At 48.1% G+C, this 23,483-nt stretch overlaps 1 long non-coding RNA gene across 3 annotated transcripts in view; it reads right to left on the reverse strand.

The window, feature by feature from the left end:
* LOC146045862 (uncharacterized) overlaps window positions 1-19,674 on the reverse strand; it is an 88,232-nt gene extending 68,558 nt beyond the window's left edge. For 2 of the 3 annotated variants that reach the window (XR_014465641.1, XR_014465639.1), the window contains exon 1: window positions 18,793-19,674. This is a non-coding gene — a long non-coding RNA (uncharacterized LOC146045862). The remainder of the gene's footprint in view (window positions 1-18,792) is intronic. The other variant, XR_014465640.1, reaches the window with a different exon arrangement.
* Between the last annotated feature and the right edge of the window lie 3,809 nt (window positions 19,675-23,483).

Below are 23,483 nucleotides of genomic sequence, written 5' to 3' on the forward strand. Positions count from 1 at the left end.
TCCTGCATCTGCTGATGCTGCGGGACAGCAGCTTGGGCCTGATCTTTCCCCTGTCCTGGCCGGAAGCCGCCTCCAGGTGCCGATGGGGGCCACCGTCGCCTCGGGGGTCATCATGCCGGGGACCGTGCCTGTGGCTGGGTCCTGAGCCTATGGTGCCGTACCCGGGGGCTGAGCTGTGCGCCGCTGGCTGCGGCCTGGTCCAGTGTGGCGTCATCCAGTGCCGCATCTCCGTGCATCTCCTGCCGTTGCAGTGCGCCCGCCCCGCCCGAGGTAGGGGGGAGTAGTCACCGTGCCGCCATCCGTCCTCCCCCTCCGCCGTCATGGCGCCCTTTCTCCGCCCCGTACCGGAAGCTCAGCTAAATTTATATAAAATATAACATCAAAGGTGAGTGATTGGCTGGCAACTTGGGGCGGATGGAGGCCAGAACTGATGTTATATTTTATATAAATATACACTTACGCTGCAAGGTAAAGTTTTCTTCACCTCGCAAGCCAGCCTGCGACTGCAAGACTGAGTAAGATGAGACTTACTTAAGCTGTAGTCGTATAGGAACACCCCGACCAATGGTCGCAATGACCCGCTACACTGCCATTGCATCGCAGTTTGATATGATCACAAATGCCAGCAGGGGGTGGTAAGCACCTCCTCCTGCATTTGCATTGCTTGAGGATCCCACATGATAAGCTGCTGTGAACAACTTATCATATGTGACCGAAGCTGAATTTATATAAAATATAACATCAAAGGCTGGCAACTTGGGGCGGATGGAGGCCAGAACTGATGTTATATTCTCTATAAATATACATTTACGCTGCATGGTGAAGTTATCTCCCCATGTGACTCCAATATCTTCGGCCACTTAAAAAACAAACACTTAAAGGTGAACGGTTCACCTGTGACAAGGAGGTGCAGGAGACCGTGGAAACCTGGATTCATCAGCAACCAAGGAGTTTCTACACTGAATCCATCCACTCCCTTGTTACGCGCTGGATCATTGCATCAATGTCAATTATGTGTAGTTGTAATGTTACACATGAACTGTAATTAAATATTCTTTGATTAAAATATTGTTTACATACAACCGTAGTCTCCCTTTTCATTTGGGCACACCTTATATATGATCTGTAGACCTCATTTTCTATGCAGATGTCATTTGTTCATTATGTAAATGGTAGTGTCTACAAAACTCCTATGGACAAATCTCTACTTACATTCCAGCAAATGTGATTGTAAAACTCATTATGGCCCTTATTCTGGTTGCCACGCAGGGAACGGTGGTGGCACTGTGCATACGCAAGCAGGACAGCAGGCGGGGGTGGCCCCATTAGAATATGGGAGTGTTTCATGGACGTTCCTATAAGAACTCAGGGCGTTCTCATGCTAATGAGGCCATGATGCGGGGGGTGGGCAGCTGGTGACATCACCGGATGTCAGCTGCCCCCCCATTTCCTTCCCAGTGTGCCCACATATGTAAGTGCCTTGAAAGTCACTTTTATTTGCATGCACGCACCACATCCTTCAATGGTCGGCAACCATCAAAAGATGTGGCTGTTCCCCCCTGGCCTGTGAATGGATGTTACTTTGTGGATGTTACTGCAACAGCCAACCATTCACAAGGCGGGCTTTGGTGTAATCACAACGCGGCAAATTTACAGCCTTGCGAATCAACCAGAATAATCCCCTATATGTAAATTACAAGACAGGAAGTGATCACATACTCACCTGCTATTAAATGGTGCCCTCCGGGATACCAGGTGTAGGGGGTGCGGGAATTCCAGCAGATGTAACGGGATGCACTTCTGGAAGTCAGAACATCGCCTCTAAATTCCGGAGTCCCCTGTGCATTCAGCGAATGTGCGGACCAGCATGGATTGGAGTCTACGAAAAGGGGGGAATCACTGATATCATTTCTCTGACTGAGCCCTGAAATGTCTTTTTCGCAATTATCATACATTAAATGCTGTTAAATCTATGTATTACATGACATGCAAATAATAGTAAAGCGTGGAGCAGATACTGTAAAAAACAATATATGTAATTCAACATAGTGGAACGATCACATTGTAAATAAGCTGGAAACTGATTATTGCCGCCGGCCAATGTAACAGGTGAAGAATAGTCAGTGCGACGAGCTGACGCCTGGGAACCGTGTAATGTATATTGAGCTCTCTAATGCTGGCCACACATCAGACCAACTTTCCTCCAACCATCCAACTAGTTGCTTGGAGGGAATAAAAATCTGGTACTGGATGGGAACAAAGGACAATCAGAAATGTGCTCACAAACCCAGGAAAACTGACTAAAAAATTCAGTCAACTTGTTTAAATCAAACAGGTCCAACTACTGTACCGTGTCTGAGCGACAGTTTTTTTCCTTTTCAAGATTTTGGGAGCAAATATTTGAAGTAAATATTACATTTGCTCCCATCCAGTGACAGATTTTTATTCCATCCAAGCAACTAGTTGGATGGTTGGAGGAAAGTTGGTCTGATGTGTGGCCAGCATAAGTACCCACCTGAAGTAGCCCAAGTAGCCCAACCCTGAGAGGGAGAGTGATCAGATAGTATACAGGGCATTCCGGGGGAAATACAGAAACCAGGGTCTCCTTATAGAACAGATGCTAAACCAACTAAAATACTGATTTATTAGAAGATGATTATAATACAGTTCCTCTATCCGGTGCGTTGTCGGCCGCTGGAGTCGGCATTTCAGCTCACACCGGCCGGGGAGGGATGGGCTGAAATAAGTGACCAGTGGCTGTGCGTGGCTAAACCTAATCCTAATGAGCACAAACAGCGTGATAAAATACATCAATAGAGTATCACCCCATCTCCTTGGGGCTAATTCAGACCTGATCACGTGGCTGCGAATTTGCATATCAGCCGATTCTTCATAAACTGCACATGCGCACGTCCCCTAGTACCCATTCCAAGTCCTTCTATTCCATTCCAGACTCTTCACCCACTCTACTATTGTAGCAGCATCCTCCTCTCCCCCCCGTGTCAGCCTGCCCACCTACACCCCTGCTCTAGCAGCATCCTCCTCTCCCCCCATGTCAGCCTGCCCACCTACACCCCTGCTCTAGCAGCATCCTCCTCTCCCCCCATGTCAGCCTGCCCACCTACACCCCTGCTCTAGCAGCATCCTCCTCTCCCCCCATGTCAGCCTGCCCACCTACACCCCTGCTCTAGCAGCATCCTCCTCTCCCCCCATGTCAGCCTGCACACCTACACCCCTGCTCTAGCAGCATCCTCCTCTCCCCCCATGTCAGCCTGCCCACCTACACCCCTGCTCTAGCAGCATCCTCCTCTCCCCCCATGTCAGCCTGCCCACCTACACCCCTGCTCTAGCAGCATCCTCCTCTCCCCCCATGTCAGCCTGCCCACCTACACCCCTGCTCTAGCAGCATCCTCCTCTCCCCCCATGTCAGCCTGCCCACCTACACCCCTGCTCTAGCAGCATCCTCCTCTCCCCCCATGTCAGCCTGCCCACCTACACCCCTGCTCTAGCAGCATCCTCCTCTCCCCCCATGTCAGCCTGCCCACCGACACCCCTGCTCTAGCAGCATCCTCCTCTCCCCCCATGTCAGCCTGCCCACCGACACCCCTGCTCTAGCAGCATCCTCCTCTCCCCCCATGTCAGCCTGCCCATCTACACCCCTGCTCTAGCAGCATCATCCTCTCTCCCCATGTCAGCCTGCCCACCTACACCCCTGCTCTAGCAGCATCCTCCTCTCCCCCCATGTCAGCCTGCCCACCTACACCCCTGCTCTAGCAGCATCCTCCTCTCCCCCCATGTCAGCCTGCCCACCTACACCCCTGCTCTAGCAGCATCCTCCTCTCCCCCCATGTCAGCCTGCCCACCTACACCCCTGCTCTAGCAGCATCCTCCTCTCCCCCCATGTCAGCCTGCCCACCGACACCCCTGCTCTAGCAGCATCCTCCTCTCCCCCCATGTCAGCCTGCCCACCGACACCCCTGCTCTAGCAGCATCCTCCTCTCCCCCCATGTCAGCCTGCCCATCTACACCCCTGCTCTAGCAGCATCATCCTCTCTCCCCATGTCAGCCTGCCCACCTACACCCCTGCTCTAGCAGCATCCTCCTCTCCCCCCATGTCAGCCTGCCCATCTACACCCCTGCTCTAGCAGCATCCTCCTCTCCCCCCATGTCAGCCTGCCCACCTACACCCACCTACACCTACGCCCTAGGAGGCAGGGCGGGAGGAGGTGGGGGCAGCGATGAGAGAAGAGGGCAGCGGGCAGGAGGAGGCAGGTGCATCCAGCAGCTGGGCACTGTGCGGCAGGCACTGCCGCTGACCGGGGACGGTCGGGAACTGATATATGTTACTGTATATGTATGGTGAGGTCTCGAGGAAGTGACGGGGCAGCGGCCAGCAGCGGGGCAATGTGCGGCACTAAAGCATGGGGGCGGGAGAGTGTATATCTATGGTTTTACTTTTTTTTTAGTGGGCTATGAGGTGTTACCTGCAGGCGTCGTAATGGGCGTTACCTAGGTCACGTGGGTACGACCCTAATGAATCTTTTTAAAATAACTATGCACTCCCCACAGTGTAATTGTCTGGTAGTTTATATTGCAGCAATTCACACAAGGGCCTGATTCAGCAAGGCTCGGTAAGCAGGGGTCAACTGCTGCTTGGCGAGCTCATAACAACCATCCGAACGCTCCGTCAGTACCATGCGAGGGAGTGTACTCACACACATCCCTCGCACACAGCTGGGTTAAGGCTCTGGAGGGCCCAGGGGACTTTTGACAGGGGTGCCCTGAGGTCTAACATTAAAATCATATTACAAATTTGTGTGTGTGTGTGTATGCATGTGTGTGTGTGTGTGTGTGTATGCATGTGTATGTATGTATGTATGTGTGTGTGTATGCATGTTTGTGTGTGTATGCATGTGTGTGTGTATGTATACATGTGTGTGTGTGTGTGTGTGTATGCATGTGTGTGTGTGTATGCATGTGTGTGTGTGTGTGTGTGTATGCATGTGTGTGTGTATGCATGTGTGTGTGTGTGTGTATGCATGTGTGTGTGTGTGTGTATGCATGTGTGTGCGTGTGTGTGTATGCATGTGTACACATACATATCTTTTATTGACATATTAGAGCCTGTGTGACCCAGAAATGTTGCAAATATGCTGTTTAATAAATGCAATGTAATATAATGGTTTAATACTGCAGTGCCATGCGTGGTCTGAATTCATTCCTGTCCCTCAGCAGGGGGATGTAATGGGATGCCGGCAGTCAGAATATCAATGCAGACCTCCCAATCAGTGGTGTAACTACAGAGGGTGCAGGGGATGCAACTGCTGTGGGGCACGGGGGCAATCCCCTACACCCTATTTTAAGTTGATTTTTTTTTTTAATGGGAGCAGGAAACACAGCGGCTGCAGGAGCCTATATGAGGACTAATTCTGTCACTATGGTGGGTGGGAGCAGCAGGAAGCCCAGTGGCTGCCGGCTCTCAAGAGACCAGTGGCACAGTGGCGGCATGTCACCTTACCCCCTCTCATCTGGCTGCCGGCACCTGAGGAGACATGTGAGTCACTGTGGCAGCAGGGGAAGGAGAAGACCCAGCGGCTGCAGGAGCACCGGAGGAGAAAAGTTACTGCAGCTGTGGGAGGAGGAGGAGGCCTGCGGCTGCCAGCGCTGTGAATGTAAGACCCTCCATTGCTAGTGAAATCAAGACATGCATCCTCTCCTCTTCCCCCATCACCCTCTGTAACCTCACCTCGTCACATCACCTCACCAACTCTATCCCTGCCACACCCCTATCAATCTCTCCCCTCACCCCCGTCACCTCACCCCTGACCTGCATCCTCTCTTCCACTCATCATCCCTAGTCACCTGACCACCTCTCGCCCCATCACCTCACCCCTGAGCTGCATCCTCTCCTCCCCCTCATCATCCCATGTCACCTGACCACCTCTCGCCCCGTCACCTCACCCCTGACCTGCATCCTCTCCTCCTCATCATCCCATGTCACCTGACCACCTCTCGCCCCGTCACCTCACCCCTGACCTGCATCCTCTCCTCCCCCTCATCATCCCTAGTCACCTCACCAGCTCTCGCCCGCCCATCACCTCACCCCCTCTCTATCTCACTCCTGCTGCTCTCTGTCTCCCCTCTCTCCACCTTCTCTTTTTAGCACCTGCCCAACCCCCCATAGAAGCATTGTAGTGACAAAGGTGGTGGTTGGAGGCCATTTCAAGATTTTGCTATTGGGCCCTGAAAGTTCTAGTTACCCCCTGATCCCAATCATAAGTATGTGGGGCAGGCCAGCGTCAGGCTGGAAGAAAATTAGGTTTTGGCAATAGTGGCGGAGTTAGGGTCAGGCTGTGGGCAGGAGGGTTCGGCCACTAGAAAGAAGGGGGGTTAGGGTTAGGCTGTGGGGCACGAAGGTTAGGCACTAGCAAGGAGGGATAGGATGATGGCATCTGTATTCTGACTGCCGGCATCTACACCACCAGTCATCTGCATGTATTTCATAAATAGTATACGAGTATACATACATATATATGTATATACATAGCCTATAGGTCATACACAGACACATACCATACATAGACACAGGGCATATACTGTATGCACATATACCATACATATACACAGGGCATATATGCACATATACCATACATACACACAGGACATACACACACACATACCATGCATACACATGTGGCATAAACACACACTATGTTTATAAAAACACACAAGCTATAGACATTATTACAGCAAATAAGCCCCACAAGCAATCACACCCACACTGCTGCTACCAAGACATCACAGTGCTCACTGGGCCAGCATACAGTGATGTATTAATGGTTTTTACACTCCTCACCCCACTGCCTATGCCCCTTCTGCTGGCACCAACAACAAAGCACACATACCTGGGGAGTCAGCCTCACCAGCACAGAAGCAGCTCTATCTCACAGCCCTGTGAGGTGTAGAGAGAGGAGCTGCCTGAAAGCTGAGGAACTGTGCGCTGCAGCGCCACCTATCTGAAACTCTACAACATTACACCCAAAACTGTCTCCATGTATTCCCCACAGCTCAGCTGTATAAATAAAAAATTTTTTTTTAGCTGGTTTGAACGGGGACCCTTTCAGAGAGGGGGGACTGGGGATACATACCCCCTCCCCCCCAATCCGGCCCGCCAAAGTCGTTCGGTGTCAGGGATTGGAAATGTGCAAACCCCGACCATCAGGGCTGGTTCCGAATTCAAGGCCTGATTCAGTACCGCTCGCTAAGCAGTGGTCAGTTGCTACTTAGTGAGCGGCATAACACGCGCCCCCTGCCACCGAATCCTATCGGTAACATGCGAGGGGATGTACGCGAACATATCCCCTCACATGCGGCCATCAAATGATTTCTCTCTTCTTATAAACTGAGTTTCTTTTCCGTCTGAGTTCGCCAAAGAGGGGGTGGGCGCTGACATCATGTGGGGTCAGCCGCCGGCCCACCTGCGTTCTCAGGGAACGGCCAGCATTTTCATGGGGACGCTTATAAAATGCTGAACGTTCCCATGCTCCGGCCTTTGCCCGCCTCCTCCCTTACCCGTGCAAGCACCTCACCTTTGACAGGTGTCGAAAGCGTTCGCACAGCGTCCCTGCACTTGCATATAATTGGCCATAAGCATGCAGAGCAGCACCATCAGTACACTGGGGACGATCACTCCTAAATCACCCCCTCGGATCGATACGCACGATCCTGAATCAGCCTCCAACTGCGCTGTTTTAGGACTTAATGACAATAAACTTCCTGTCATCCGGCAGTCTAGTAATCTCTGAGGTGTATGAGGAGTCTAGTTACAGACCTGTACGTCTGATCCTCTTTCAGCACCAGGACAGCTCCTCTGAATCAGAGCAGACTTCTCCATAGAGACTGGCAAATCTCTGAACTTCCTCTGCCCTCTGGCACCTACCCAGTGGCGCAAGTAGAAATTATTTCTTATCGGTACTCTAAGCGAGTGCGCCAAAAGTGGGTGTGGCCATGTGTCATGAGGGGGCGTGGTCATATGAAACTTAACAAGTGGTTACAGGACAATAGGGGCATGGCCACATTATGACACATGCTGTAATGCCCATTACACATTATGCCCCACAAGGTAATGCCTATTACACATAATATCCCTCACTGTAAATTCCACTTCACATTATGCACCACACGTTAATGCCCATTACTTATTAAACCACATGCCATTATGCCCATTACATGTCATTATGTCACACACCGTAATGCCTATTACATATTATGTCACATAAGTGCCGCTTACCTACATGCTAGTTGCCAGGAGCTGCGTGCTCGATGCCAGGAGTTTTGTGATTGTTGGCACAGGCGGTTTCATGCTTGTTGCCATGAGAGGATTACATGCTTGCTGCCATGGGGGGTTCCATGCTCATTGCCATGAAGTGATTACACATTCATTGCCCAGGGGATGGAAAAGGGTTTACATCCTTGTTGCCCAAGGCGGGGGGGATTACATGCTTTTTGCTCAGGGGGCCCCCTCCAACCATGTCGGCTCATGCCCCCCCTGGGCCCCTGACCCCAGGCTGATTGGCTCCGGAGCTGCACTATATTTGAAATGGCTGAGAGACGCTGGAGGGGTGAGGAAAGCCTGCCACGCTGCGCTCCACTCTTCTAGTCTCTCAATGGCAGAGGTGCTGGAGGGGTGGGGGAACCTGTGGTGCTGCTCTGCTCTCTCCTTCACCTCTCATTGGCGGCACCCGCCAGAGGGGTGGGAGAAGCGCAGCAGGGAATGCAAGGTGATACGGTGTATCTGCACCATATTTCTAATAGGTACGCCGTACCACTCCGTACTCCCTTATTTGCACCACCGCACCTACTCCAGCCAGTCCCTGCACTCTTGTCAGCAGCCGGTTGCGATCGTCTTTTAGGTAGCCATCCTGACTGGCCAGGACATTGCAGGATGCTGCTGTACTACCTTTGTGAGTACAGGGCTGCAGCCATGTGTATCACTGCAGCTCGTGCCAATTGTTCTTCACTGCACAGGTTTGATCGGGTTAAAGAACATACAGCCTCATGGCTGCAAATGGTTCCCCTGTCACATCTCTCCTGCTCCTAGAACACACAGTGTAAAAGTGTACAAGGAAGCCAATATTGTGTATTGTGATTTTGTCATGTTCCTTCCCCCTTTATATTTCTTCCTTCTGTATCCCTCTCCTTTTGCAAAAAAAAATTAAAATTCAATAAAATTACTGATGTTAAACAAACTATAACCCGAAATGTAAACAACAAAGTGATTGGCCGATAGTTTGGGGGTATCACAGTTGCAGGGTAATTACTTTTTTGTTGTTCAGCAATGTCAGTATTGCTTTGGCCTTGTATCAGGTTGTCCTAAAAGGTTATCCTTCTAAGCTGCCCAGACCCCACTGAAGAAACGCATCCCCATGACAATACAGAATGTCCCCACCCCATAAGTCACAGTTAGGATGGTGCTTGCTGAGGAATCTGTAATTCATTTGCTGTGTGCCACCCAGAGCATTTATAGATGAGGAAACAAAGCTTAATTGTTGGTTCATGGGACCACAAACCCTTATCTCACATTGGGCCAGATGTATCAAGCTTCAAAAAGTGATAAAGTGGGGAGTGATAAAGAGCCATCCAATCACCTCCAACCTGTCATTTTTCTAACCCAGCCTGTAACATGGCAGGTAGGATCTGATTGGCTGGCTGTTTATCTCTCTCTGTTTTATCACCTTTGAAGATTGATACATCTGGCTCATTGTATCTGAGTCTCTTTGATGTTTTCTGCAAATGCAGATGTGCTTTGATGCAGTCTCTCTAATAATGGCTTCTTTCTAGCCACCCTCCCATACAGGCCAGTTGTGTGCAGAGCTTTTCATATTGCTGACTGGTGCATCCTCACTCCCACCTGAGGCACTGAGCTCTGTAGGTCCTCCTATAATAATAGTCGGCTACCCTGTGGGTCTCTCACCAGTCTCCTGGCTCTACCACTGACTTGTGATGGGCGGCTTGGTCTAGGCAGCACCTGGGCAGCAGGACATACAGTAGCTTACATTTCACCACTGATCCTATAGTGGGACATCAGAGCACTTGGCCTTTATTATTGGCTATTATCTTGTAGCCTTTCCTGCCTTGGGCATGTCTATAACTTTATCTGTTAGGTGAATAAAATGCTCCTTGGTCTCCAGTCTCACAGCTTTCCTTCACATTCTCCACCTGACCAATGTGATTTCAATGAAAGGGAGTTTGTCCCTACATATTATTAAAATTAATATTGTATTATATCAGATAACAATCTCCTGTTTATATTGGAACAGGGTTATTTATACTCAAAGGTCATATATATATATATGATAAACTCATTATTGTATAAGTCTATCAAAAATCTACGCAATAAGAATAATTGTAACCTACAATCAACAGCAACAACAACATCAGCAACTGGTTCAGGTAAGCAGAGCAAACCCAAGCCTACAAGGCTTATTCTGGCAGGGTGATGGCTTGGCGCAGTAAGGGGTCCCAGCAACATTCTGTGGCTTCTGATTTATATTCTGTTCCCCAGTGGCACCAGGTTGTCTTTATAGGTGCCGGATGACTGAGCGGCAGTCAGGATTCCGACAGTAATTACATCAACGTCGGAATCCCGACTGCTAAACCCCTGACAGACGGGCAGCGGCTATTCTCCCTTGTGGGGGTCAGCTGACCGCCCGCTAACTCCCGAGCATCCGCGCATATGTAAATGTGAGTCACTTTAACATGCGTGCACCTTTGCCATCATTCGATGGTCGCCAACCATCGAATGATGTGAGTGGATTACAGTAGGCTACGTATGGATGTTACTGTGTAACATCCATTTGCAGGCCCTGCGAGGGAATAGCCCTTGCGAATGGGTGGTGGCCGGGCCACCATTCGCAAGACCGGGTTTGGTGGACTCGATCAACCAGAATAACCCCTTTATCTGTAGTGTTATGTGGTGGCGTCTACAGGGCCTCCAAAATCAATGTTTCTGCAGTCACAAAACACCAGTCACAGTACAAATAATTATTAATATTTTGGGGATTTATATGCAGACAAGATATATATATTTTTTACTTCAGACCCAAAGAACAGGGTAAGAGGAAGGGGATAACAGCGCAAGGAGAGTAGCAAGGGAAATATAAATACAAATTGGGAAATTTGATAAAAACAAATATTAAAAATGCTTTGAGCTCATAGGTCCAGCTAAAATGGCAGTTTAACCCTTCCAATACTATAGGCCTGGACATCCAGTCATGGAAGGGTTAAAATGATACAATGCGATAGTGTCTTACTAACTGTAAGAAAACCATACTTACAGGATTGTAACATTAAGAGCAGAAATGACGTCAGAAAGACCGATCGGGGGTCTGGTATCTGGGTCCGTAATAATAAAGTCACCACTTCATCTGTTTGCACAGCGCTGGCGCGCCGCGTGCCCAGTTTAGGGAGCGCAGATTCACCATCTGGCACTAATCACTGCCCCCCTTCTTTTCGAGGCACAATATTGGTCCTCACGCCATGTTAAGATTAAGTGCACTTTTGTGGTTAGAGAATTAAATACAAAACAAACAAGATCCAAAAAAAAAAGGATTCACATAAAATACAATAGAGCACAAAGATATCTCAGTAACGTAAAACGGCTTGTGCAGCCTCTGGCTTAGTGGCAGCAGCTAACAGGTCAGACTGCTGAGCTACACAGCTTGCGGAGATGGTTAACAACAATCGGAGATGGGGTCTTCCTGGTAACTTCAATCAAGGATTGGGAGGGTCACAGATAAAGGGAAGGTTTGTAATAGAATCATACATAACATTTAACATACAGAAAATCAATCACATTTTTCTTGCGTGGGGATCGTTCACTGTGTCTCCAGTGTGATGGTTTACTGATTTCCAGTTGTGCCCAGTTGATTCCAGTGCTGCTTGGTTTGGTCCAGTGTTGCACATCCAGTGAGGGGTTTGGGTCACCCCGCGACTGCCCGCAGTCTGGGGGGCATGGAGGGGGAGGGGCACGGGCACGGGCACGTTTTCTGTGCCCAATGGAAAAAAAGGAAAAATTTGTGTTTTTTTTCCAGCTGTTCAACGAGCACGTCATTCTCAGGGTCGGTAAAAACTGAAAAAATAGTCTGTAACTTGTGAAGGATCCAGAGAAGTGTCATAGCATCCTGCTGCTCCCTGAGAGACAGAAAGAGGGACAGTTAGAGAAGACTCCTGTGTATGAGGCATGAACACTGCACAAGTATCAGACAATAGAGGGGGATGTCAGGTGCTAGAAGGCGCATCTATTGCCTAATGACCTTACACTAATACTGGCAATGTAGTATAATCGGTGTCTGGATTCTGGGAAGACTGGCGCAGTGTAACCCAAGCTGATGGCTGCGTATTGGTTGTAAATGCACTAAGGACACTGGTGAGTAGATCAGAACAGCTTACCGGAGGTGACACCTGCAGGTGAAAGGTGAAATCCTGGGAAGGAAACAACTGGAGAGACCATAAGTGGTACGATGATGGGATCGGCTGGGTACACGCTCCAGAGACCTGGGGGAGAGAAAAAGTTTCCATCAACTCCCATTACATTTACTACCAAGTGTACATGCATATAATACTACATTTTATTAGCAGCTTATAGTCTCTGATCATGCTATTGCAAATGCCTGAAGCAGCCAGGGTCTATGGTACCATAGCAGGAATCTGGCGGCTTTAGGACCCTTGCCATATGCTGTCTAGCTAGCCCTAGGGTGCTCAGCACAGGCCGGAGACTTACAATGGTCTATGACACAGGTCTTCAACCTGTGGCCCTCCAGATGTTGTGGAACTACATGTCCCAGCATGCCCTGACAGTTTTGGCATGCTCTTATAGGAAAAAAAATGTGGCAATGCATGTTGGAACAAGTAGTTTCACAACATCTGGGGGGCCATTAAAGATCCATGGTCTATGATATATTTGGGAGAACCATTTCACCTTGTGTGGAGCGGAGCATAGAAACTTAAGTGACAGCTCTGTTGAACAGCCTAAAACTTACCTTCATCTGCACTTTAGCATACTCTGAGTTGCTTGCAGCTTTACGGAACTGTGAACATTGGGTCAGGGCTAAAAAAAGGGCAAAAGCGCTTATTTAGCGTTTAAGATTTGTAAGTTTGTTTGCATATTATTGCGCAATAATATAGATATTTAAGCACTTAGGTGTTACAGCAAAAGGTTGAATAGAGAGTTATTAAATGGTACAGATATTTGAATGTGTTCAATTTAAAGTGATTAATTACGAGTACAATAAGAATGTTCATTGGTTGTAACATAATACAGTAGAATTGAAGAATACATTTGTTTACTGTAAGAAAACATCTAATCAGTCGTTCTTCTCTGCGGGTGTCCTCGGAGATTTGCATAGTCTCCGAGGTGCTCGTAGCGGGGTGTGCATACAGTAGGCGGGCAGGGGGCCTTCGCAGGGTTTCCTGGGCGTACTCACAAAAATATTGGATGCACCCAGGAAATGCTGGGCATCAGCAAGGGAACGGGGGTGGCTACTTGCCTTCCGGGGGCCGGCAGCAGACGTCACCGAATGTCAGCTGCCCACAATGTTCACGGAGCAGGGTGCCACTAAAAAAAGTCACAAGGGAGTGAGCGCTTCAGAAATCGACCATCTAATGATTTTGGGAAAATATGCGAATAGCGGGGTGTGGGCATTTGGGCGGTGCTACAAAGCTCACAAAGAAGCAAAATAACACTGCTTTGCGAGCCAACCAGAATAAGGCCCATACTGCTTATTAATGGGTGCAAGAATAGTGTAGCCCTGGCAGAAACAATGGTTAAGCATAGAGAACCCCAAGTAGGCATCGGCCTGGCTGCGTTCCCATGGGAATGCCCAGCATTTCATAGAGACGCCCATGGCACTTTCATGGAGGAGAAACATCCTCCGGTGCGTGACAGCACTTGATGCTCTGATGAAGTGAGCTATTAGGGGGAGCAGGCAAGAAACGGAATGGACATTCCAAACTACATCATCTACATATGCGATGGTCAGTGGGATGTACCGCCAATGCTTTGTACATTCCGTCCGGAGAGAGAGAGAGTTGGGGCAGAGAGAGCGAGAGAGAGAGAGAGAGTTGGGGCAGAGAGAGCAAGAGAGAGAGAGAGTTGGGGCAGAGAGAGCAAGAGAGAGAGAGAGTTGGGGCAGAGAGAGAGAGACTGGACACACTTGTCGGCATAAGCAGGCAGCAGACGGAACACATGAATTCCCCCCCTGACTCTGCAACGCCCCAATTGCTGGCTCAATAATCCTGGCTGGTACACACTTTTGAAGAAGAAAATCAACGAAATAAAGATGTATTGTTTGTGGGGAAACAATTGTTGTCACTGATTTTCATTCTGTCTTTGACTGATCTTCCTTAACCATTGCATTGGCAGGTCTCATTATCATATCCGCCACATTGAAATTTTTTGCACTTGTTTTGTCCTTGGGGTTGGTGAAACCTTAATCATCAGCGTCAGCTGTTTAAGTGTCTAGTGCTGGGGTAGCCAACCCTAGTCCTCGAGAGCTACCAACAGTGCATGTTTTGCAGGTCTCCTCACAGAATCACAAGTGAAGTAATTAGCTCCACCTGTGTATCTTTTAAAATGTGTCAGTGATTAATGAGTGCAGCTGTGCAGCAGCTAGGTTGTCTGGAAAATGTGAACTGTTGGTAGCTCTCGAGGGCTAGGGTTGGCTACCACTGGTCTAGTGCAACCAGTATAGTTCTTTCTATCATTGTAGCGATAGAATTAGACAGGCAGCCTCCATGAACAATATACTTGCTATTTTAGGACAACGTTTTGAATTAGCTAAAACTGTAGCATTCCTGTTGCCACCATAACAGCAACACCCCTCACCCCCCCCCCCCCCACACACACACAGCCACCACTAATAATGCTACTTTCACTGTATGATAAGCATTTGCTAACTAAAACCCTACTCCTCTGAGTAATTGCTGCATCTCTATACACTTGTACCCAGACCGTCCAATAGGACCCTTCCATCAGGTACAGAAAGCTCTGCTCCCGGACTTCCCAGGTGCAGTTACCTGCAGTGAAACAGCTTTCTCATCAATTATCTAGTTCAACACAGGTGACTACAATCATAAACAGGGGGAAGCCCAAGAGCAGATCCTCTTGTACCTGATGGAAGGGGTCGTGCTGGGGGATCTGTTATTCCCCCACTCCCATCCCTAACTCCCCTCTCACATGTCAATACAGACAAAAGTAAAACAGTACGGATGGCCATTGACCATCGATGATTCAAAATCATCGATGGTTCATGGCCAATGTCGAATACTTTAGCCATAGATGGGGGAGAACCAGATGTTTCCCTCCATCGATGGAACAGCAAAACGATGTTTGCCTTTTTTTAAAAAGTGCTGGGACACAGAGCATAGCTCTGCCCCCCGACACCAGCGAAGCCCCGTCCCCCGTGTTTTGATTGGCCCACAGCCCAATCAATCAAACACAATGGATGACCATTGATATGTAAAAATATCGATGGACATCCATTGCATAGTTTAGCACTATCGATGGCCAGTTGCAGAATTGCCATCGATGGCAATGGCAACGATGGCCATCCCTATAAAACAGATATTTTAGTAGATGTATTTAAAAGTGAAATAACATAGGCACCTGATTGTCACTACCCCGGAGGGCTGTATTCTATTGTATTATTGTGGTGAAATAGTTACAGCCATACATTTATGTACATTTAATGTTCCTTTCCTGCAGTTAGATTATAAATTAGGAACATGTACATAGGATCTCACTGAAATTAGGCACAAATAACATTAACAGGGTAAGTTATAGCAACTTAGAAATCCTAAAAATAAAATTAGACCCATTAGCATGGATACTATAGAGTGTATATGGGAGAGCAGCAAGCTGGTCACATGACCCAAGCTATACACTTTCATAGCTAAGAGTGGCAGTTATTTTCCAACTGGCATCTCTGCAGCAGACAGCATCAGAGGAGGAAGCAGCAGCGCAAGCAGAGGATTGAGAAGGGGAGAAAAAGCGATTTCAGGAGACAGAAAGCCAATTACTGGATCAGGTGTACCCGTCGTAAGACGCAGGAGCCGAATCAGGAGAGGTAAGTAAACTTATTGGATCAGGTGTACCCGTCGGAAGACGCAGGAGCCAGATCAGGAGAGGTAAATCGACTCAGTGGATCAGGTGTACCCGTCGGAAGACGCAGGAGCCAGATCAGGAGAGGTAAATCGACTTATTGGATCAGGTGTACCCGTCGGAAGACGCAGGAGCCAGATCAGGAAAGGTAAATTGACCAATTGGATCAGGTGTACCCGTCGGAAGACGCAGGAGCCAGATCAGGAAAGGTAAACGACCAATTGGATCAGGTGTACCCGTCGGAAGACGCAGGAGCCAGATCAGGAAAGGTAAATTGACCAATTGGATCAGGTGTACCCGTCGGAAGACGCAGGAGCCAGATCAGGAAAGGTAAATTGACTCAGTGGATCAGGTGTACCCGTCGGAAGACGCAGGAGCCAGATCAGGAAAGGTAAATTGACCAATTGGATCAGGTGTACCCGTCGGAAGACGCAGGAGCCAGATCAGGAAAGGTAAATTGACCAATTGGATCAGGTGTACCCGTCGGAAGACGCAGGAGCCAGATCAGGGAAGGTAAATTGACCAATTGGATCAGGTGTACCCGTCGGAAGACGCAGGAGCCAGATCAGGAAAGGTAAATTGACCAATTGGATCAGGTGTACCCGTCGGAAGACGCAGGAGCCAGATCAGGAGAGGAAAGTCAACTTATTGGATCAGGTGTACCCGTCGGGAGACGCAGGAGCCAGATCAGGAAAGGTAAACGACCAATTGGATCAGGTGTACCCGTCGGAAGACGCAGGAGCCAGATCAGGAAAGGTAAACGACCAATTGGATCAGGTGTACCCGTCGGAAGACGCAGGAGCCAGATCAGGAGAGGTAAGTCGACTGATTGGATCAGGTGTACCCGTCGGAAGACGCAGGAGCCTGATCAGCAGAGGTAAGTTGACATTTTGGATCAGGTGTACCCGTCGGAAGATGCAGGAGCCGGATCAGAAGATGGAGGAGATGGTCGGGAAGAAGAGGAGAAGGAAGGAGACCTCAAGAAGGCCTGAAAAGGAAGCACCTGAGGAGGAACCCAGCGGCAAGATACAGAAGACAGACCAGAACACAGAGGAGATGGCCGGAAAGAAGAGGTGCAGGAAGGAGACATCAAGAAAGCCTGAAAAGGAAGCACCTGAGGAGTCCAGCAGCAAGATGCAGGAGAAAGACCAGAAGACAGTGAAGAACACTTCATCAAGAAAATCCAGAGAGGAAGAATCGCTGGAAGAGAGAAAGAGAGCGGCAAGCGAGGCTAAAGACCCGGATGAAGATCAGCCAAGACCAGGTAAGCGGAAATGTAGTTGGATGTCCTTGCACTGTAGTTCATTTTCACATTGGCAAAGTTGAATATTGTTTATATAAAAAAAATATAAATAATGTTTTATATGTAATTTATATTCACTTCATTGGTTACTACAGTTATTCAGATAAAGACAGTCTAAAAAAAATGGATTAGTAAAACTACTGTAATATTTATGGAGAAAGGTGCACAACTACAAAGGTGCTGTAACCTACAGTATAGCTCAGTTTGGTGACAGGCATATGCCGGCATTCGCAGTGTCATTTACACAATGAAAACACAGTATGAATGTTCTTCTACCTTTACCTAGCCTAATCCTAACATTACTATGATTATTACTTTATTAACCCCACACCCAAACATCAGGGGGTTTACAGAATAGCTCTAGGTTTACTGGCACTAAAGGTGGTAATACCCAGGATGGCGGTGCCTGCATTTATACGTGACAGCCCAACCCCCCTGGGGAAGACAGCCATGGTGATAACTGGAGAATGTAGGGCTGGTGTCACCCGCTGTAATGACTCATGGGGGGAAATTTACTAAGATGTGTATGCTACTTCACATGTGATGTTGCTATAGGCAACCAATCACACTCTACTTCTTATTTATTTAGCATCCTCTAGAAGACAGGATCTGATTGGTTGCCCATAGCAACATCACATGTGAAGTAGAATACACATCTTAGTAAATCCCCCCCCCCCCCTCCCCCCATGGTGTCATGGTGGTTTTTTTCCCTTCATTTAATTATGGACTTGGTACAATATTAGATATTTAATCTAAAGTAATGTATGTTAACATGAATTTCACATATAGGAATACAGATGCAAACCCTTTCAGGCTGTTAATAGGACAACAAAACGCATTATATCCCGTGTCAAACTTGGACATGAAGGCGAATGTAATGGTTGGCATCTATTGTAGCTCAATGCCATTACAAATGTACTACAGGCAATGTGATTAGTGCCAGAACGGTATGGCCAGTAACTACAGGATTAGCTCAGAGGCATTGGCTTGGTCACTAGAACCCCAGGCAATCCTTTTGATCACTAGCAATAATTTCCCTGCTTAAATTCGCATGAGAATGCATCACTACCAGTTCCTTACAACACATAAATGCACATGCTCCATTCCTACAATATCAAATAGGCACTATTCAGTTACGCAACAAAATTATTAAACTCAAAAGTGATCAAGGTGCCATTATTTAAAAAATGTTTCCGATTAGCTATAAGTATCTTCAGCTTTGTAAAACCCTACAGTGTGTTTTATGTTGTGGTCCCAGTATTCCCACTTCAGTTATCATCATATTACTGTGTCTTTAGCTGTTAAACAATAAATTCATAATGTCTCTTACTTTGCTCCACAAGGACCAAGCAGCGTCTCACCACCAGACAAGGAGGAACCTCTCTTCATGGACAGGTACAAGATCAGCCGTGAGTTAGGAGAGGGCGGCTATGGAGTGGTCCTGCTGGCGCGTGAGATCTCCACCAAGACGGATGTCGCCATAAAGGTCGTGAACAACGAGGGACTGTCAGAGAGAGAAAAAGAGAAGACAAGGATTGAGACCAGGGCCCTACAATCAACATCTGGGAGCCCCTTCTTAGTACATGGCCTCCTGACCTTCCAGACCGAGAACATCTTGGCATTCGTCATGGACTACGCCAACGGAGGAGACTTATTCGACCTGCTGCAATCAAGAGGGCGTCTTGAGCCTACAGCTGCAACGTAAGATCTATGCATAATCTGGTGTATAACTGTGTGATTGTGTGCAAGACAAAATCCTATAGGAGCTTACAGTCTAGGAAATGAGCAAACACACATACTTAAGGCCCCCATACACTATGCGATGTTGGACCGATTCCATGCGATTTGAGCACTTGGGCTGCTAAATCGCGTGAAATAGGCCCAAAATCGCATGTGTTTGACATTTGATCCGATCCGATGCGCGTTCCCGTGCCCATCGGACCGGATCAGGAGGTCGGATGTGCAGCATGTACGATTACGTCCGACCTCCTGCAGCGGGCGGGCAGTGGCGGCTCTTAAATGAGTGGCCAGGGGGTGCCGTGAGGAAGACGTCCAGCCAGTGATCATAAGCTTTTTGTCACTGCCGTGGGCGGGCGGTGGTGGTAATCAGATCAGTGCTGGGGCAGTCGGCGGTGACCTGATCATCAGTGTCCAGTCCACTGTCCAGCGCCGTAGCGGGCCGGCAGCAGCGGCAATTACAACTTTAAAATAACATGTCAAATGACTGCCCGGCTAATGATTGGCTGAGATAGAGCACTCCTCGGCAGCTGATTGGCTGAGAGTGCTCTATCTCAGCCAATCAAAAGCCAGAGAGTCATTTGACACATTCTTTTCAAGATGTAATAGCTGCTACCTGCCCGCCCGCTGCGGCGCTGGACAGTGGACACTGATGATCTGGTCACCGCCGCCCGCCCCAGCACTGATTTGATTAACGCTGCGGCCCCACTGTTTCCACCCCAGCCAGCCACTCATTTGAGAGCCGCCGCCTGCCCCCACTGCTCCTCACCACCCTACAGCTCCCTGTTATTTTTTTTACATGTGATAAATCGCATGTGATTTATCACATGTAAAAAATGGCACATCAAGTCCTAAATTGTATGTGAGCCTCCCGGGGAGCTGACGGGTGGCTCGGAGGAGAATTGGGTCCAACTTGTCCTAATGTATGGGGGCCCTTACATTCACTGTACAATATATGTTATTCCTTGTTGGACTCCCATCACTTTGGGGTATAGGTATGAAGCAGTGATAAGGAAGTGAGCCAGAAGAGAAGTGGCCCATGGCAACCAATCAGCACTGAAGTAAAGGTGCGTACACACGGTAAGATATAGTGCACAATCTAGCTAGCTAGTTTTGAATAGCGTGCTAGATAGTGCACTATATCTTCCCGTGTGTACGCACTATCTGACGTACGAGGCACGCTCCCACCAGTCGTCTGGCAGGGAGCTGCTCGGGTGAGCATGCAACTCAATTCTGGCTAGAAAGCATAAGATGTATAGTGTAGTATAGCTGTGACGTCATATCGTATGTGATATCTTATGCACACTGTACGTTATTATAAGCACAAATCTTATGCTTCTGACCACTGGGACTTTCCTAGGAAATAGTATACAACATCATACGGAACATAAATCGTACCGTGTGTACGCACCTTAACGCCTGTAATTTGCATAGTATGAAATTATACAGAGTAGCTGATTGGTTGCCATAGACCAATTTTCCTCTGGCTCATTGCTCCTCCCTTATCACTGCTCATACAACTACCCCTTTGCCTTTTCCTACTATGACTTTATCCTACCTGTATTTTCTTTTGCCGTTTCTATAGCTCTTAAGGTGGCCATGCGCTTCTTCTTGCAGCAGAGTATGGCCATCCAGTCCCTTCGGCCGGAACCTTCCCAGGCGGTAGGATCGCATGTGATGTATCGCATACGATCCTTTGCCATGTGATGTATCACATGCGACCCCGCTCCCCGCAGTGGGTCCGAGGTGGAGGTCGGACATGCAGCAGGTACGACCTTTGATCTGATGCACAGTGGACCGCGTATCGGATCAGATGTCAAACACACCCGATTTGGCCACTTTTACACAATTTCTCAGCCCGATCCGTCAGAATCAGGTGAAAAGTAGCCAAATTTGGACTAGTGTATGGGCACCTTTACACTATTCCCCATCCTACACTGCATCTCTCTATCCTGCCCATACACTACGGCTGATTTGGGATGTTACAATATTGATACATTTCTTCTTTAACAGAGTCTTCGCTGCCGAGATCGTGTCCGGTCTCCAGCACTTCCACAGGATGGGCTTCATCCATCGGTAACTAACTTTCTTTCCTTGTTTAAATAAACATAAAATACAAGGGCTGCATTAGTACTTGTTCTTATTGTGGGAAATAAATCATAGTAGTTACACCCTTATAAACATAACATTACTCTGCGATGCATTCAGTGCTAATATGTGTACTGAGAAATAAGAGGTATGTTAAGATATTTTACTGCCTGCACAGAAGACCCATGTGCAGAAGAACTGGCACTGATGCCATAATATTTGCTATATTCTGCACAGACACAAACTCCATATTTCTGGGGAAGACATATGGCGTTCCAGTCATCCATGCTCGGTGAGCATAAGGGGCAGCCTGGTGCCTCCTCAGCTTTAGGACCTTGTTCATAGCACACACTGCACCCTGGTCTGGCCATGTGGAACAGGCATTTATCAATTAGGAGATGCACTTTTCTACATTTCCAGATGTATCCTCATATAGCCAGCCTCAATCCGCCATGCTGAGTAAGTGCCAGTGAGACCCCAGGTCCCGTGCAACTCTGCCAGCATCCAGCATCTGCCAGCAAATGCCTCTTAGTCACAACATAACACAACTAAGATGCGCCAGGAGACTTTGCCCTAATATGTGTCTGAGGACATATCTGCAGCCTTAGTCACTTACTGTATTATGTATTTCATATACTATCCATGCAAACAAGTACTTAATGAAGAAATTGTTCCTATTACAGAGACATCAAACCAGAGAACATCCTGCTTCATGACGGCCATATTAAAATCGCCGACTTCGGGCTGGCGTTGGAGAACACACCCAAAACCTCTGGCTACGCTGGAACACGTGGCTACATTGCCCCAGAGGTGAGGCTATAATAAATTAGAGGTCGGCTGTACAGTATAAAGGTGCATGCTACAAACAGTAGCGGCTTTATGTTCTAAATGGCATCTAATCATGATCTGCCTTCACTGACAGCCAATCACAGGTGTTTTCCTACACTGGTGGTTTAGGAGTGGCTGGCTGGGTAATGCAGAGCCAGGGCAATCCCTTTTATCATTTTGCAGAGGTTGTTCATAGTGAACTTTTGTATCTATGGGGATTTTCCAGGTTTGGTTTATACCTTTGACTCCTTTATTGGCACTCCCGAGAATTTTACGGGTTATGCTCCAGTTCACGCTGAGATCAGTGCTGCGCTCGGCTTCAGCAGCTGCCCAACCTTGCCTCCTTCCCCCGGCTGTGTGCGGTGTGACCTTGTAATGTCATCTCACACACAGCCAGGTTCAGGGCCGGGCAGCGGCTGATGGAATGCCCAGCGGCACTGCTCGGCTTTGGGTAATGCAGTGGGGGGGGGGGGGGTGTTGGGAAGCGCTCCCCAAAAAAACTACTACTGAAGGGGTTAACTTACACTACGATGAATAAAAGTGGAATATTTTGTATTGAGTAAATAATAACTGGGTCTCATAGTATTATTGTAATAAACCAATTATCTTGTGATGTAAGTAAGGCTAATGGAACACACTGCATAAAAGAACAATATAAATCATTGCCTCTGCCTGTATGTATGAAATATATCATGTGTCCCAACCAGGGTGCCAGATGTGTCTTTGTCAGTGTAACATCTGATGGCAGGCGTATTGTGCCCAGATCTGCTCTCCTGTTTATAAAGTGTTATTGAGTGAACTTCTTACCTTTTATTGACAGATCATCAAGCGAGAGCCGTATGATGCGGGAGTGGATTGGTACTCCTTCGGTGTGGTGCTATTCGAGATGACAACAGGAAAATCCCCCGAGGAGTGCCACATCTCGTCTTTGGCGGGCTGTCATCTGTGCCCGAATACAAGAAACATCATTGAAGAGGTGAGTGTCAGACCCTACTTAGCATTCAGCACTAGGTAACAAAGAGGCCATAAACAATGTGTCAGCGTCTGTTATTTATACAGAACCCCCATTCTCTAGTATCAGCCATGTAGTATTTCTACGAGCGGTCATGTAGCTGTACATGGGGAAGCTATACGTAGTTACATACGTCAGATTACATTACTGGCTCCACCTCCCTGACACACACAAATAAGTGAAGGAAACTCCAAGCCAGAGCAATGCCTGCTGCAGGAGTCACTGTACCACTGACATACACTACTGGTCACGTTATACAGCACCGGCATTTTCCCTGTTTCTATTCAAATGTAAGCAAATCAAGTCCAGTGAATGACCCCCAATGGTACCATGATAAGCAGTAACCTGCTAGAGGT

This window comes from Crinia signifera, chromosome 11, assembly GCF_055691185.1.
Source record: "Crinia signifera chromosome 11, ASM5569118v1, whole genome shotgun sequence".
Lineage (NCBI taxonomy): Eukaryota > Metazoa > Chordata > Amphibia > Anura > Myobatrachidae > Crinia > Crinia signifera.